Here is an 18439-nt window from a genome sequence, read left to right on the forward strand (position 1 = left end):
GGGTATTAGTCCCCTATCACATCATTTTACACACAGTCTCACATTGTTAGGGACACACACCCATACACTCTTCCTTAGAACTATGTAACCTTTTTGAGGACAGAGGTCCTATCTTCTGATTCATTGTTATATCTTCTCTGATGTCCAAAGTGCTGCCTTAAAGCAAGTGCCTGTTTAATAGATAAAGGAATTTAAATTATCCAGGTTTAGATGTGTGAGTGCGTGCTAGGTTGCTTCAGTCATGTTCGACTCTTTGAGACCCTATGGACTGTAGCACATCAGGCTCCAGGAATTCTCCAGGCAAGAATACTGGAGTAGGTTGCTGTATCCTCCTCCAGGGGATCTTCCCAACCCAGGGATCAGACTCACCTCTCTTACATCTCCTGCGTTGACAGGCAGGTTCTTTACCATTAGCGCCATCTGGGAAGCCCCAGCTTTAGAATAATACACTGAAAATGCGGTTCACATTTATTCTTTGCATTATGAATGAAAGCAGGTGGTATTGCTTAAGAATTACGCAAGCCTGATATTCTGTGTAAAGATTTGGAACTTTTTTCTTTTTTAGTGAAATTCCACAAGATATACTCTTTTTACCTAGCAGCAGAGTTTACTTACAACAGGTAATTCAATTAAATGAGTGTGCTCTGTCTTCTCCCATCAACCATCTTCACTTAACAAATAGACTGTAAGAACTTTGTTCTACTCTAAAATAGCAGTGTATTTTTCTTTTTGGACAAAAAGTTTTTATTAGGAAGAAAGTATCGGCATTTCTTTTTTGTCAACTGTAATCAAAACGTATTCAGTTGGGTATGATGATTTATTGTGTATGGGGTCTCATTCTCATGGAGTCAGTATGTGGGGGTTGAGGAGATCATTCTACTGAGATATGACATTACTTCAATGTGAATGTCAGTCACACTGATGTATATCTGTTGCCAAGTAGAGCATGAAAATATGGAATGAACTAGAATTTAATGTGACATAATGGAAAGAAGCTCTGGTGATTTACTTTTAACTTCTGAAAAAGTGCCTCTGATGGCTCTATATATTCCCAGTATTTGACTAAAACAACCCTGTGATTATGGAGGTGTAAGATAGAATAGATGTGAATATATGAACCATATTTTACTTTCTGTTTATTACATGATAAACTTTAAGGAATAAATCCTACATTATTATTTTGGATGCTTGTCAGCCTATCTGAAGCTGGGAGTTTTTCTTTTACTAACCTCAGCATTTACAATTATTAAAATAACTTGCTAATCAATTTATTCTAAAATACCAAATTGGACATTATATGCTTTATGCAAAAGTGAACCCCAAAACTAAATGCTAAACCAGTTTTCCTGGCAAAAAGCCTTTTAAAGATGTAATTATAATGAGGAATTACAGTGTATTCAGCTGTTATGTATATTCCTTCTCTTTCTCAGGAAATAGATATGTGTGAATACATGATTCAGATGAGATTTCTGTAAGCAGACAGGAAGAAAATAAGAAGAATCATTCATCATTTTCTCTTTAAGTAGCAAATATATTGTTTTATTTTCCTACATGAACTGAGGTCTGTTATGAATTTTAAAATTCTGCTTCTAAAAGATAGAGTCAGATAAAACTTCAGTTCAGTTGCTCAATCATGTCCAACTCTTTGCGACCCTGTGAACCGCAGCACGCCAGGCCTCCCTGTCCATCACCAGCTCCCGGAGTTTACCCAAACTCATGTCCATTGAGTCAATGATGCCATCCAACCATCTCATCCTCTGTTGTCCCCTTCTCCTCCTGCCCCCAATCCCTCCCAGCATCAGGGTCTTTTCAAATGAGTCAGCTCTTCGCATCAGGTGTCCAAAGAATTGGAGTTTCAGCTTCAGCATCAGTCCTTCCAATGAACACCCAGGACCGCGCTCCTTTAGGATGGACTGGTTGGATCTCCTTGCAGTCCAAGGGACTCTCAAGAGTCTTCTCCAACACCACAGTTCAAAACCATCAGTGTCCAAATCTAGTGACACTGAGGACCAATTTCAATTGTGGTATTGAAGATAAGGATTTGCTTCACAGATGTATTAGAAGTTTCCAGTGTGAAGTACCTCATTTTGGGGGAAGTGTAGTTGATTTATAATATTGGTTTCAGGTGGGTAGCATAGTGAGTCAATATTTTTGCATATTATACTCTATTAGTGGTTATTACAAGATAATGTCTAGAATTCCCTGTGCTATACAATATATTTTTGTTGCTTATCTATTTTACATATAGTAGTTTGTATCTCTTAATCACATATCACTAACTTGCCCTTTCTCCTTCCCTCTCCCCTTTGGGAACCATTAATTTGTTTTCTCTATGTGTGAGTCAGTTTGTTTTGCTGTATACATTGATTTGTATTATCTTTTAGATTTCACATGTAATTGATGTTATACAGTATTTGTCTTTCTTTGACTTATTTAAGTATAATATACTCTAGGTTGATTTGTATTGCTGTAAATGGTAGAATTTCATTCATTTTATGGCTGAGTAATATTTCATTATAGGTAGGTAGGTAGGTAGATAGATATGTCACCTCTTATGCATTTGTCTGTTGGTGGTCACTTGGATTCCAACCATATTTTGACTATTGTAAATAGTACTGTTAAGAACTTTGGGATACATGTGTTTTTTTGATTTAGTCTTTTCATTTTTTTTTTTTCCTGAGTATAGAACCAGGAGTGGAATTGTTGGATCATATGGTAATTCTCTTTTTAGTTTTTTGAGGAAACTATATACAGTTTTCCACAGTGAATGTACCAATTTACATTCCCACAGACAGGGTGCAAGGGCCCCTTTATTCCACATCCTCTCTAACATTTGTTATTTGTAGACTTTTGGATGATAGCCATTCTGACAGTTGTGAGGTGATAATTGCATTTTATTTTGATTTGCATTTCTCTGATAATTACAGTGTTGATTATACTTTTTATGTGTCTGTTAGTCATCTGCATGTCCTCTTTGGAAAAATGTCTATTCAGATCTTCTGTTCATTTTTTGATTGGGTTGTTTTTTTGATACTGAGTTGTATTAACTGTTTATATATTTTGGATATTAAACCCTTGTTAGTCATATCATTTGTAAACGATTTCTCCTATTCTTCAAGTTGTCTTTTTGTTTCATTGATGGCTCCTATTGTTGCACAAAAGCTTTGGAGTTAAGTTAGGTTCTGTTTGTTTATTTGTGCTTTTATTTTTTTTGCCTTAGGCTACAGACTAAAAAAAGTTACTACAATTTATGTCAAAAAATGTTATGCCTATTTTGTCTTCTAAGAGTTTTATGGTTTCAGTTGTTACATTTATGCCTTTAATCTGTTTTGAGTTTATTTTTATATATGTTGTGAGGAAATGTTGTAACCTCATTCTTTTACATGTAGTTTCCCAGTTTTCCCAGCACCACTTATTAGAGATTTTTTTCTCCATTGCATATTCTTGCCTTTATCATAGATGAATCGACCATAGGCGCATTGGTTTATTTCTGGGCTCTCTGTTCTATTCTACTGATCTACACACCTGTTTTTCTGCCAGTACCATGCTGTTTTGATTTCTATAGCTTTGGTATAGTTTAAAGTCTAAAAGGGTTATACATCCAGCTTTGTTCTTATTTTTTCTCAAGATTGTTTTGGCAATTTGGGGTCTTTTGTGGTTCCATATGAATTTTAGGATTATTTATTCTAGTTCTGTGGAAAATGGAAAATGTCATGGGTATTTTGATAGGTATTGCATTAAATCTGTAGATTGCTTAGGGCAGTATAGCCATTTTAACAATATTAACGCTTCCAATCCAAGAGCATGGGATATTTTTCCATTTCTGTGTATCATCTTCAATTTCTTATATAAATGTTTTATAGTTTTCAGAATATAGGTCTTCTACCTCCTTGGTTAAGTTAATTCCTATGTATTTTATTCTTTTTGATGTGATTTTAAAAGAGATTGGGTTTGAAAGGGAAAATTTTCTTTTTCTGATAGTATTGTTGGTATATGGAAAAACAATAGACTTCTCTGTGTTAATCTTATATCCTGTTCCCTTGTTGAATTTATTTATTAGTTCTAATGGGTTTTAGGTGGAGAATTTAGAGTTTTCTATATAAAGTGTCATCTTTATATAGTGTCATCTACAAATATGACAGTTTTACTTCTTCCCTACCCTTTTGTTATCTTTATTAAAAAAACAGCTCTTGGTTTCATTGATCTTTTCTAATTTTTTGTCCCTGTTTATTTCCTCTTTGATCTTTATTATCTCCTCCTTTCTGAGCTGACTCTGCTCCCTTAAAGTGTGTGTTTTCCCTCTCCCTGTTCAAAACTCTTGCCCCAGAGCAGGGGGATGCTGAAATAAGTAAGATCCATGCACAGACAGAAGTCTGATGTGCTACTCATGGAGGCAACCGTGTCTTTGCTCAGAAGCAGGCTTGAGTGCTAGTCACCTTTGTCGCTCACAACTGATCACTGCCCCCAGCTTCTACCACCCCTGCGCTGTGGTGGAACCATTCCACAGGGCTTACTGGGGCCCATGTGGAGTCTTGATGTGTATCAGGAGGTGAGTTGTGGTGGAGCAATTGCTGTCCTCTCTGAGCAGTTTCTGAGTTTCCATTTGAGTAAATGTAAATGCCAACAATGGCAACTGCCATCCCACCCAGACTCCACCTCAGGTCTGGGTTACCTCTGTGTCCTACAGTTGAGTTGTTTCTTGGTCGTGGGCACCTCACATTCAGTGCCATGGTGTGGCATGGGGTGAGCAGGCTGGAGCTTCGGCTGGGGCACATGGCAAGGCAGGTGTGGAACACCAGCTGCTCCTAGAGCAAATGTCTCTCTGTCCTGCCTTAGGCCTATCCAGTGTGTATGCACTCCTTACACAAACAGTCTAAGCTTCACATAGCCCTTCTAATTGTTCCAGAGGTCCTCCAACAAGCCAACAGGCTTATCTCCCCTGTGTAAGACCCCAGACTGGAGCACCCAATCTATTGCTTGAACTGCTCACTCCCCAGGGCAGGTGTCTGCTTGAGTAATCTCCATTTTCATCTTAATCCTCTCCCAGGGGCCCAGGTCCTGTCCTGATTGCTTTTCTTCCCTTCCTAATTCTTACAGCCTTCGCTGTATAAGAGTCCTTCTGCCAGTTTGTTTTCAGAGAGAACTGTTTCACATTAGATGTGTTTTTGATGTGTTTGTGGGAGAAGGTGAGCTTCATGTCCTTTTACTCTGCCACCTTGATTGCCCCTTCCTGAAGTACTTCATTTTTCATTTTGTGCTTTAAGCTTAGTGGTAACTACTGTTATTTGACTTTTTGGATACAAGGTCCAGTAAATTCAGTGTTACACTCACTTACTGTTGGGGTTTCAGAAGACTGATAAATAGCATCTTCTCTTTCCCACTCCTATCAAACCAACTGAGAGATGTATGCTGCTGCTAGGTCACTTCAATTGTGTCTGACTCTGTGCGACCCCATAGACGGCAGCCCACCAGGATCCCCCATCCCTGGGATTCTCCAGGCAAGAACACTGGAGTGGGTTGCCATTTCCTTCTCCAATGCATGAAAGTGAAGTCGCTCAGTCCTGTCCAACCCTCAGCAACCCCATGGACTGTAGCCTACCAGGCTCCTCCGTCCATGGGATTTTCCAGGCAAGAGTACCAGAATGGGGTGCCATGGCCTTCTCCTGAGAGATGTATAGATTCTGACAAATGAAGATTAGGAGGTTGGCTTTATTGCTGATGAAAAGTAGGGGATTGATGTCACCTGGGTAGGAAGCCAAATGGTCTTCTTGATGTTATGCCCTCAAGATAAACCTACATACTCACTCTGGCAGAGGTGAAAATCGTCAAGCCTCACCCATGGAGACCTGTCCATGTGGATCAGTAGTACAGAGGAGCAAAGGGCACCCTGGCAGAGAATAGTGACCCCCTTGCAGAGAGGAATGAGTTGAGCACGCTGTTTTTTCCCCTAGACTCACCAGTCAGATAACTGACTGTTCTTTTCCATGGTGGGGGTGAAGCTGGATGCATCTCCACTGAAAGTTCCCCCACATGGAAGTGTGAGAGGAGTAAGTGGTCTTTGATCATATCAACCATGGAGACACTGCGAGGTACACTAGTGCTGCAGGTCTGTGGTTAGTCTAGTACTTAATCAAAGCTTCATATGCTGAATTGATTTCTAGATAATCAAAAAGGCATCTATGCATGTACAGTATTTTTTTTTTCTAATCAAGCACTTGAGCTGCTTATCAACACATTCATGTAACTAAGAGGAAAATATGATTGGCAAATAACAAGATAGAGTAAGGCATAAAGGGACACAAAGTCAATCACACAGTAAAAAAGGGGGATAAGACTACACTAATTTTTCAAGGGAAACAGTGAAATTTCCCATAGGACCCATTTATTAAATAATTTTTTAAAAAATTTCTATAACAAGTGTAACAGTGAATCAGATAGGGTTATTTTTAACATAATACCAGTAAATTAAAACTAAGGAGACCAACTGTCTTGGTCTGCTCAGGAGTGTCTTGATTGTACACTGAATGTCCCTTGTCTTGGATAACCCTCAGTCTCTGGCAAACTGGGATGGTTCAGTTCAGTTCAGCTCAGTTGCTCAGTCGTGTCTGACTCTGTGTGACCCCATGAATTGCAGCAAGCCAGGCCACCCTATCCATCACAAACTCCCGGAGTTTACTCAAACTCATGCCCATTGAGTCAGTGATGCCATTCAGCCATCTCATCCTCTGTCGTCCCCTTCTCCTCCTGCCCCCAATCCCTCCCAGCATCACGGTCTTTTCCAGTGAGTCAGCTCTTTGCTTGAGGTGGCCAAAGTATTGGAGTTTCAGCTTCAGCATCAGTGCTTCCAAAGAACACCCAGGACTGATCTCCTTTAGGATGGACTGATAGGATCTCCCTGCAGTCCAGGGGACTCTCAAGAGTCTTCTCCAACGCCACAGTTCAAAAGCATCAATTTTTCGGCACTCAGCTTTCTTCACAGTCCAACTCTCACATCCATACATGACCACTGGAAAAACCATAGCCTTGACTAGACGGACCTTTGTTGGCAAAGTAATGTCTCTGCTTTTTAATATGCTGTCTAGGTTGGTCATAACTTTCCTTCCAAGGAATAAGCGTCTTTTAATTTCATAGCTGCAGTCACCATCTGCAGTGATTTTGGAGCCCAAAAACATAAAGTCTGACACTGTTTGCACTGTCTCTCCATCTATTTCCCATGAGGTAATGGGACCAGATGCCATGATTCTTAGTTTTCTAAATGTTAAGCTTTAAGCCAACTTTTTCACTCTCCTCTTTCACTTTCATCAAGAGGCTCTTTAGTTCCTCTTCACTTTCTGCCATAAGGGTGGTGTCATCTGCACATCTGAGGTTATTGATATTTCTCCTGGCAATCTTGATTCCAGCTTGTGCTTCTTCCAGCCCAGCGTTTCTCATGATGTACTCTGCATGTAAGTTAAATAAGCAGGGTGACAATATACAGCCTTGACGTACTCCTTTTCCTATTTGGAACCAGTCTGTTGTTCCATGCCCAGTTCTAACTGTTGCTTCCTGACCTGCATACAGGTTTCTCAAGAGGCAGGTCAGGTGGTCTGGTATGCCCATCTCTTTCAGAATTTTCCACAGTTTATTGTGATCCACACAGTAGAAGGCTTTGGAGTAGTCAATAAAGCAGAAATAGATGTTTTTCTGGAACTCTCTTGCTTTTTCGATGATCCAGTGGATATTGGCAATTTGATCTCTGGTTCCTCTGCCTTTTCTAAAACCAGCTTGAACATCTGGAAGTTCTCAGTTCACGTATTGCTGAAGCCTGGCTTGGAGAATTTTGAGCGTTACTTTACTAGCATGTGAGATGAATGCAATTGTGCGGTAGTTTGAGCAATCTTTGGGATTGCCTTTCTTTCGGACTGGAATGAAAACTGACCTTTTCCAGTCCTGTGGCCACTGCTGAGTTTTCCAAATTTGCTGGCATTTTGAGTGCAGCATTTTCACAGCATCATCTTTCAGGATTTGAAATAGCTCAATTGGAATTCCATCACATCCACTAGCTTTGTTCCTAGTGATGCTTTCTAAGGCCCACTTGACTTCACAGTCCAGGATGTCTGGCTCTAGGTGAGTGACACACCATTGTGATTATCTGGGTCATGAAGATCTTTGTTGTACAGTTCTTCTGTGTATTCTTGCCACCTCTTCTTAATATCTTCTGCTTCTGTTAGGTCCATACCATTTCTGTCCTTTATTGAGCCCATTTTTGCATGAAATGTTCCCTTGGTATCTCTGATTTTCCTGAATTGATCTCTAGTCTTTCCCATTCTGTTGTTTTCCTCTATTTCTTTGCATTGATCGCTGAGGAAGGTTTTCTTACCTCTCCTGGCTATTCTTTGGAACTCTGCATTCAATTGGGAATATCTTTCCTTTTCTCCTTTGCTTTTTGCTTCTCTTCGTTTCACAGCTATTTGTAAGGCCTCCTCAGACAACCATTTTGCCTTTTTGCATTTCTTCTCCATGGGGATGGTCTTGATCCCTGTCTCCTGAACAATGTCACGAACCTCTGTCCATAGTTCATCAGGCTCTCTGTCTATCAGATCTAGTCACTTAAATCTATTTCTCACTTCCACTGTATGGTCAGGTCACTCTAAATTGAAAGTGAGAACATAAAATCAAGGAGAAAATTAATTACCCAAAGGATAAAGTTAACAGAGTCCAGCTAAGTAGCAGGATTTGAGGCTAGAACATAGATGAGCAGAGATGCCTGGCTCAACCACCCGCCAGCATGATCTGGTTTAGGGGTTAGTTGTGTGGGCTGTGAGTGAGACAGACCTCCTGTTTGAATCCTCGCTTGACTTTTAGCAGATGATCTTGTGCAAGTTACTTAATCTCTCTCTCCTTTCTACCTTGTTTCCCTTATCTATAAGATAATGTGGCTTTAGTACTTATCCTCTAGGATTATAATAAGAATCAAATGAGAAAATTCACATAAAATGATTAGTGCAGTGATTGGATTTGGCTGGCCTACGTAGTACTTAACATTTCATCAGATTTCTCATAAAAGCCTAGATTTCTGATGTTTCTAGCAAATCAGCAGCTCTTACACTTGGGGAGGAGAGCCGAATAGCAGATATTCCCTTTAGGAGCATGTCCTCTGCTGGAAAACGTGGCCCCATCTGACCCTCTCTACTTCATGTGCTTGACCCTTTGGGGCCATATGATATCCATCCCATGTTATAAGCCTTTGTTGCTTAGAATATTGTCCAATCACTGGAGCGTTGTTAGAAGTTCAGGGCCTAAGGCCCCACCCCAAGCCTACTGAATGAAAATTTGCATTTTAATAAGCTCCCCTGTGATAATTACAGTGAAGTTTGAGAAGTTCTATTACAAACCACTAGAGCATTCTTCCTAACCAGGATGAATGTAGAGATCATCTGGGAATTTTTTTGCTTGTCTCTTTTACACCTATGTCCAAGGCCGTAGCCAGACTTAATAAAATCAGGCTCCCTGGTGTGGAGTGCTCAAAATCTGTCAAATTAATGCAAGTCACAAGGTTTTGCTGTGCATATTTGAGAAATAGGGCATTTAGTTTATATGTAAGAAAACTAATACTGTTATCCTATTAGTATCCTCAGATAGAACATGTTCTCAGTTCAGTTCAGTTCAGTCACTCAGTCATGTCCAACTCTTTGTGACCGCATGGACTACAGCACGCCAGACCTCCCTGTCCATCACCAACTCCTGGAGTTTATTCAAACTCATGCCCATTGAGTCAGTTATGCCATCCAACCATCTCATCCTCTGTCATCCCCTTCTCCTGCCTCCACTCTTTCCCAGCATCAGGGTCTTTTCCAATGAGTCACTTCTTCACAACAGGTGGTCAAAGTATTGGAGTTTCAGCTTCAGCATCAGTCCTTCCAAGGAATATTCAGGACTGATTTCCTTTAGGATGGACTGGTTAGATCTCCTTGCAGTCCAACAGACTCTCAAGAGTCTTCTCCAATACCACAGTTCAAAAGCATCAATTCTTCAGTGCACAGCTTTCTTTATAGTCCAACTCTCACATCCATACATGAAACTGGAAAAACCATAGCCTTGACTAGATGGACCTTTGTTGACAAAGTAATGTCTCTGCTTTTTAATATGCTGTCTAGGTTGGTCATAACTTTTCTTCCAAGGAGCAAGTGTCTTTTAATTTCATGGCTGCAGTCACCATCTGCAGTGATTTTGGAGCAAAAAAAAAAAAAAAAAAAGTCTGCTGCTGTTTCCCTATCTATTTGCCATGAAGTGATGGGACCAGATGCCATGATCTTAGTTTTCCAAATGTTGAGTTTTAAGCCAACTTTTTCACTCCTCTTTTACTTTCATCTATAGGCTCTTTAGTTCCTCTTTGCTTTCTGCCATAAAGGTGGTGTCATCTGCACATCTGAGGTTATTGATATTTCTCCTGGCAATCTTGATTCCAGCTTGTGCTTCTTCCAGCCCAGTGTTTCTCATGATGTACTCTGCATGTAAGTTAAATAAGCAGGGTGACAATATACAGCCTTGACGTACTCCTTTTCCTATTTGGAACCAGTCTGTTGTTCCATGCCCAGTTCTAACTGTTGCTTCCTGAGCTGCATACAGGTTTCTCAAGAGGCAGGTCAGGTAGTTTGGTATTCCCATCTCTTGAAGAATTTTCCACAGTTTATTGTGATCCACATAAGTCAAAGGCTTTGGAGTAGTCAATAAAGCAGAAATAGATGTTTTTCTGGAACTCTCTTGCTTTTTCGATGTTCTAGCAGATGTTGGCAATTTGATCTCTGGTTCCTCTGCCTTTTCTAAATCCATCTTGAACATCTGGAAGTTCACAGTTCATGTACTATTGAAGCCTGGCTTGGAGAATTTTGAGCATTACTTTGCTAGCGTGAAAGATGAGTGCAATTGTGTAGTAGTTTGAGCATTCTTTGTCATTGCCTTTCTTTGGGATTGGAATGAAAACTGACCTTTTCCACTCCTGTGGCCACTGCTGAGTTGTCCAAATTTGCTGGCATATTGAGTGCAGCATTTTCACAGCATCATCTTTTAGGATTTGAAATAGCTCAACTGGAATTCCATCACCTCCACTAGCTTTGTTCATAGTGATGCTTCCTAAGGCCCACTTGACTTCACAGTCCAGGATGTCTGGCTCTAGGTGAGTGATCACACCATCATGATTATCTGGGTCATAAGATCTTTTTTGTACAGTTCTTCTGTGTATTCTTGCCATCTCTTCTTAACATCTTCTGCTTCTGTTAGATCCATATAATTGCTGTCCTTTATTGAGCCCATCTTTGCATGAAATGTTCCCTTGGTATCTCTGATTTTCTTGAAGAGATCTCTAGTCTTTCCCATTCTATACTTTTCTTCTATTTCTTTGCACTGACCACTGAGGAAGGCTTTCTTATCTTTCCTTGCTATTCTTTGGAACTCTGCATTCAAATGGGAATATTTTTCCTTTTCTCCTTTGCCTTTCACTTCTCTTCTTTTCACAGCTATTTGTAAGGCCTTCTCAGGCAACCATTTTGTCTTTTTGGGTTTCTTATTCTTGGGGATGGTCTTGATCCCTATCTCCTGTACAGTGTCACAAACCTCCGTCCATAGTTCATCAGGCACTCTGTTTATCAGATCTAATCCCTTGAATCTATTTCTCACTTCCACTGGATAATCATAAGGGATTTGATTTAGGTCGTACCTGAATGGTCTAGTGGTTTTCCCTACTTTCTTCAGTTAAGTCTGAATTTGGCAGTAAGAAGTTCATGATCTGAAGCACAGTCAGCTCCCAGTCTTGTTCTTGCTGACTGTATGGAGCTTCTCCATCGTTGGCTGCAAAGAATATAATCAATCTGATTTCGGTATTGACCATCTGGTGGTGTCCATGTGTAGAGTCTTCTCTTGTGTTATTGGTAGAGGGTGTTTGCTATGACCAGTGTGTTCTCTTGGCAAAACTCTATTAGCCTTTGCCCTGCTTCATTCTGTACTCCAAGGCCAAATTTTCCTGTTACTCCAGCTGTTTCTTGACTTCCTATTTTTGCATTCCAGTCCCCTATAATGAAAAAGACATCTTTTCTGGGTGTTAGTTCTAGAAGGTCTTGTAGGTATTCATAGAACCATTCAACTTCAGCTTCTTCAACCTTGCTGGTTCAGGGATAGGCTTGGCTTACTGTGATATTGAATGGTTTGCTTTGGAAACAAACAGAGATCATTCTGTGTTTTTGAGATTGCATCCAAGTACTGCATTTCAGACTCTTTTGTTGACTATGAGGGCTACTCCATTTCTTCTAAGGGATTCTTGCCCACAGTAGTAGATATAATGGTCATCTGAGTTAAATTCACCCATTCCAGTCCATTTTAGTTTACTGATTCCTAAAATGTTGATGTTCACTCTTGCCATATCCTGTTTGAGCACTTCCAATTTGTCTTGATTCATGGACCTAACATTCCATGTTCCTATGCAATATTGCTCTTTAGAGCATTGGACTTTACTTCTATCACCAGTCACATCTACAACTGGGTGTTTTGCTTTGGTTCTCTCTGTTCATTCTTTATGCAGTTATCTCTCCACTGATCTCCAGTAGAATATTGGCCACCTACTGACCTGTGGAGTTCATCTTTCAGTGCCCTATCTTTTTGCCTTTTCATACTGTTCATGGGGTTCTCAAGGCAAGAAAACTGAAGTGGTTTGCCATTCCCTTTTCCAGTGGACCATGTTTTGTCAGAACTCTCCACCATGACCCAACCATCAGTCTTGGGTGGCCCTGCAAGGCATGGCTCATAGTTTCATTGAATTAGACAAGGCTGTGGTCCACGTGATCAGATTGGTTAGTTTTCTGTGATTGTGGTTTTCAGTCTGTCTGCCCTCTGATGAAGAAGGATAAGAGGCTTATGGAAGCTTCCTAATGGGAGAGACTGACTGAGGGGGGAAACTGGATCTTGTTCTGTTGGGCGGGGCCATGCTCAGTAAATCTTTAATGCAATTTTCTGTTGATGGGTGGAGCTGTGTTCCCTCCCTGTTATTTACCTGGGGCCAAACTATGGTGGAGGTAATGAAGATAAATAATGACAACTTTATAGTCCAAATACATTTCCTCTCAAAATTCTGCCCATCAAAGGATCTGATTGCAACTTGCTCAATTGAGCCTGGGTGCAGGTAAACTGGGTTTGGGGAAGATGTTTCGTTGGTTTGAAGGAGGTGTGAGTGAATGTATATCCTTGCTTCTACCACCTGAACAGTCTGAAGGGAATTAGACTGTTTTGAGAGAGTTGTACTATATATACAACAATGTATATGTGCATTGTTGTACTATAGTCTTACTGGTTTGCAGCGGAACAGTGAGATTCTGAAAATACTACCACTGCTAGCTGATTTTTTTCCACTAAAAATATTTTGTCCTGCTCGTAGGGTAATGTTTAACTCATCATTGCTTTGGTGGAGTTCTCTTTCTCTCAAATAGTGTGTGCCTTCAGGCCTCCTAGTTATCATGTGAAATTACTTTTCCAAGTCTACTAATTGCTTCTCAGATGCTCTTAGTAAGCTAACCCTCCAAAGTTTCTTTAATCAAAATATCAGAGTTGGCATATTAGAAATTCCCAGTGTTAATTCCTGTTTTATGTAAGACCTTAGTATATAGTAAATTTGTATTTGATGAATTTATTTTTTCAAGTTACTCTCAACTAATTTTCTTTTTTTTCTTAATATATATTTTGTTGAAGTATAGTTGATTTACAGTGTTTCAGGTGCATAGCAAGGTGATTCAGTTATACATATATTCATATATTATTTTTGAAATTATTTTTATTATAGTTTATTAAAAAAATATTGACTATAGTTCCCTAATTCAGTTCTTCTTGTGGTAGACGTCATAGAAATATTTCCCCCCTGATTATTTTCTCTATCATAAAATAACACTTTGTCTACTGTTTTATTTAGTAGTGTAGAGTGAACAATGGCATGTTGGAGAGGTTTGATATTTAATTGTAATGAACTTATCACTTTATCAAGTATTGGGAACTTCTGATTCCACTGTGTCATTCAAATTGAATAAAATGAAAACATGAAAGAGTTACTGGAGATCATGACTGTAGACTAGATTTATTGGCATCCCTTGGGAGCTTGTTAGAGCTGCTGAGTCCCAGACCTACTGTATCAGGTTCTGCATTTTAACGAGATGCCCCCCAGCAAGTGTATGCGCACTGAAGTGTGAGAAGATCTGAATTAGATGGTTTACTAGTCACTCTATTTTAGGATTATAAAAAAACAGTAACCTATGTGGTGATGGTGAAAAAACTATCAGAAAGTATCTTCTTTTCCTGTCTGCTCAAGCCCTGCTTTATCCTCTTCAATTTCATTGTAATGAAGACACTGCCTTTTCCTTCTCATTTTAATGAAGACACTACCTTCTCCAGACTGTCCTCTTACCTCCCCACTCATCTCACTTTTCCTTCTTGTGTGTAACCTCTTCACCACTGAGAGCAAGCAAGTCCTCCTCTTTAGTTCTCTACTGCTTTTTCATGGCTAGTATTTTATTTGGAGACATACCTAGGTGGTATGGGATCATCTGTACTTTGTATACTTTTGATTTTCAGACCTCTCTCTTTGGCATCTGCCTCAGGTCTGCCTGGCATGTAAAGCTATACTGAGTCCATCCCTTAGACAGTGCTTCTTATCTCTGACTGCACAAAAGAATCATCAAGTGATATTTAACAACAGGTCAATACCTTGTTTCCATTCCAGAATTATATCAATTCCTAGGGGTTGGCTCTGGGCATCTGTGTTTTTTAAAGCCAGTTTCTGAGGATGGGGTCTGGGTGATTCTGTTGTTTAGTTGTGACTAAGACCACTGCTCCAGGGTTCCATCATATTCATTCATTAAGGTTATCAGGCGAGTAGGGCATGATCACTGCTCTGAATTATTTCATAGGATATTGATGAAGGCAGGCACTTAAGCAGACAATCTCAGCATATAGGGCCGAGTCTGAGAGCTTCTGGACAAAGTATTTGGCAACACTAGAGGGATGATGAATGATTGGGGAGATGGGGAGCTGGCATTTGAATTGAGCTTCCGAGGATGAGTGGTCACTCACTGGGTGGGTGAGAAGGAGAGCTCTCCAAATAGAAGGACTAGCACTTATGAAGATGTGGTGCCGAGGTCTTATTCCTCATCTCACATGTGAGATACTGAGGTGCACTTCTCACACATCCCACCTTCCTCTCCATGCTAATGTTTCTTCTCCACGCATTGGCAATGTCACTACATTTCTCATTGTGCTCTGAAACTCCAGATCATCTGTTGTTAAATATTAGATTGATTTTTAAAATAACAGCTTTATCGACATCTACTATAAACACCTGTGTTAGTTTCCTACAGTTGCCACAACACATGATCACAACAAAAATTTATCATCTCATAGTTCTGGAGGCCGAAGTCTGAAGTCAAGATGTCAGGAAGGCCACACTCTGCCTGGAAGCTCTATGGAAGGGTGCTTCCTTGCTTCTTCCACTTTCTCAGGCTGTTGACATTATTTGACTTCTTTGCTTTGTGGCCATATCACTCCAGTCTCTGACTCTGTCTTCATATTGTCATTCTCTCCCTGCACGTGTCTCAAATCTCCCTCTGCTTTTCTCTTATAAGGACATTTGTTCATTAATATGGGTCCCAACTGTATAATCTAGGATGCTCGTGTCTCAAGATCCTTAATTATATCTGTAAAGATGCTTTTCCCAAGTGAGATGACTTTCATAGGTATCAGGAATTAGGATATGGATATAACCTTTTTTGGGTAACCTTTCAACAATACCATACAATTCAGCGGGTTTTAGAATGTTCACAGAATTTTGCATTCATCACCACTATCAATTTTACAATATTTTCCTAATCCTAGAGAAAAATACTGTACCCACTCATAGTCACTGCCCATTTTCCCCCAACCCCCCAGCCCTAGGTGATCACTAACCTACTTTATGACTCTATGAATTTGCCTAGTCTGGAAACTTCATATAAGTGGGATCATACAATATGTGGCCTTTTGTGTCTGACCCCTTACTTGTTATAATGTTTTCAAGATTCATTCATGTTGTGGCCTGTATTAGTACTTTTCTCTTTTATTATTGAATAATATTCTTTTGTGTGAATTTACCACATTTTCTTTATCTGTTCATTAGCTGATGGACATTTGAGTTGTTACTACTTTTTGGCTGTTATATGTAATTCTGCTATTAGTCTTGGTGTGCAGGTTTTTGGGTAGATATATATTTTCATTTGGGGCTCCTGTGATGGCTCAGCCATCAGTTAAAAAAAAAAAGTCTGCCTGCAATGCAGGAGGTGCAGGAGATTGTGGGTTCAATCCCTGGGTTGGGAAGATCCCCTAGAGAAGGAAATGGCAACCCACTCTAGTATTCTTGCTTGAAAAATCCCATGGACAGAGGAACTTGGCAGGTTATAGTCCATGGGGTCACAAAGAATCAGACATGACTGAGGGATTGAGCTCAAACATGTTTTCATTTCTCCAGGGGATATACCTAGGAGTAGAATTGCTGGGTCTATGGTAACCTTTCGAGCAACTGTCAGATGTTTCCCAAGTCAGCTGCCTCATTTACATTCCCATCTACAGTGTTTGAGGGTTCCAGTTTCTCCTGATTCTCTTTTATTGTCATTTATTTGGTGCTATTGTCAATTCTACCTTATATGAAAAGCTTCTTAACTAAGATTAGAAGAATATTTACATTGCACTTCGGTTAGTGTCACAATTTGTTTCTAACATTGAAGAAATGAAAGGCGATCAGTTCTTATTTACCCTAACTCTCGCATTTACTTTTTGTTTCACCCGGCTTCCTGGAATCTTAGGACAAAGCAAATAATAATGATAATAATAATTTTGATGTCTATCTCCAAATTAATAACTATTTTAGTTCAAAACCCAAAAAACTGTCCCATAGCTGTAAGCTCAATGAAGGCAAGCCCCTTATCTTTCACTTTTTCTTGTAAATTTTGTATACAGCTTGTGGTGACTGTGCAGTTCAGTTCAGTCACTCAGTTGTGTCCAACTCTTCGCGACCCCATGGACTGCAGCACACCAGGCTTCCCCGTCCTTCATGTTCTTTGAGTCAGTGATGCCATCCAACCATCTCGTCCTCTGTCATCCCCTTCTCCTGCCTTCAATCTTTCCTAACATCAGGGTCTTTTCCAGTGAGTCAGCTCTTTGCACCAGGTGGCCAAAGTATTGGAGCTTCAGTTTCAGCATCAGTCCTTCCAATGAATATTCAGGGCTGATTTCCTTTAGGATGGACTGGTTGGATCTCCTTGCTGTCCAAGGGACTCTCAAGAGTCTTCTCCAGCACCACAGTTCAAAAGCATCAATTCTTTGGCACTCAGCCTTCTTTATGGTCCAGCTGTCACATTCACACATGACTATTGGAAAAACCATAGCTTTGACTAGATGGACCTTTGTTGGCAAAGTAATGTCTCTGCTTTTTAATATGCTGTCTAGTTTGGTCATAACATTTCTTCCAAGGAGCAAGTGTCTTTTAATTTCATGACTGCAGTCACTGTCTGCAGTGATTTTGGGTACTTTGAATATTGATTTTAATATTCAATAAATATTAAATTTAATATTAAATAAATTGTTGCACAGTGGTGATTGTATAATAAATATTAAATGAGAATGTGAGTCATCTTATGTGTAAAAGGATTTAATGTTTATAAAACATAGGCTGATAATTTTTCTTAATTATGCAGATATCTGACAAATTTGGTTATTCTTTTTAATGTGCAGATGAACAGGAGACTGAAGATATGACAGAAGAATGTAAAGAATCTTAAACACTGACTTGCTGGGTTGTGCTTCTAAGAGAGTTGGTAAAATAAGTTAAACCACATTTTTTCCAAATTCTTTTAATTCAGTGAATGCATTATAGAGACCATTCCTCAAATGACGATTTTTATGTTTAGGTTCTCTCTTTCTGGATCATATTTTTTTGATATTTTTGAGACTTGTGGTAAATTTCTCACTGGTTTTTCCTCATTGAAATTCCCAGGAAAGTTGTTTTTTATTGCATTATAGAAACCAACATTTTATGTATGTGGGCTATGGTAAAACTAGTTGAAGTTTTATGATTGTTTTGTATTTGATATTACCCATTACTACTTTATTGGGATTTAGACAGGTTTGTTGACCGTAACTTGTAGTTTTGCCCTGATTTCCCTTCTTTCTTCCTCTCTAATGCCTGTTAAGTAAAGTATAGCTTACTGTGAATTTTCCCAACAAAACAATGTTAGGCTATCCTTGCTATCTTATTAGTAGTGGTACTTTTCATAAGCAGAAGTTTGATGAATTATTTCATATATGACGTTTAGTTTGTTATCTTCTTTCAGAGTTTCCCTTTTAGAGTTCAGCAAATAAAGATCAGCTGGTTTTAAAAAAGCTGTACTACTATTTTAAG

This window comes from Dama dama, chromosome 12, assembly GCF_033118175.1.
Source record: "Dama dama isolate Ldn47 chromosome 12, ASM3311817v1, whole genome shotgun sequence".
Lineage (NCBI taxonomy): Eukaryota > Metazoa > Chordata > Mammalia > Artiodactyla > Cervidae > Dama > Dama dama.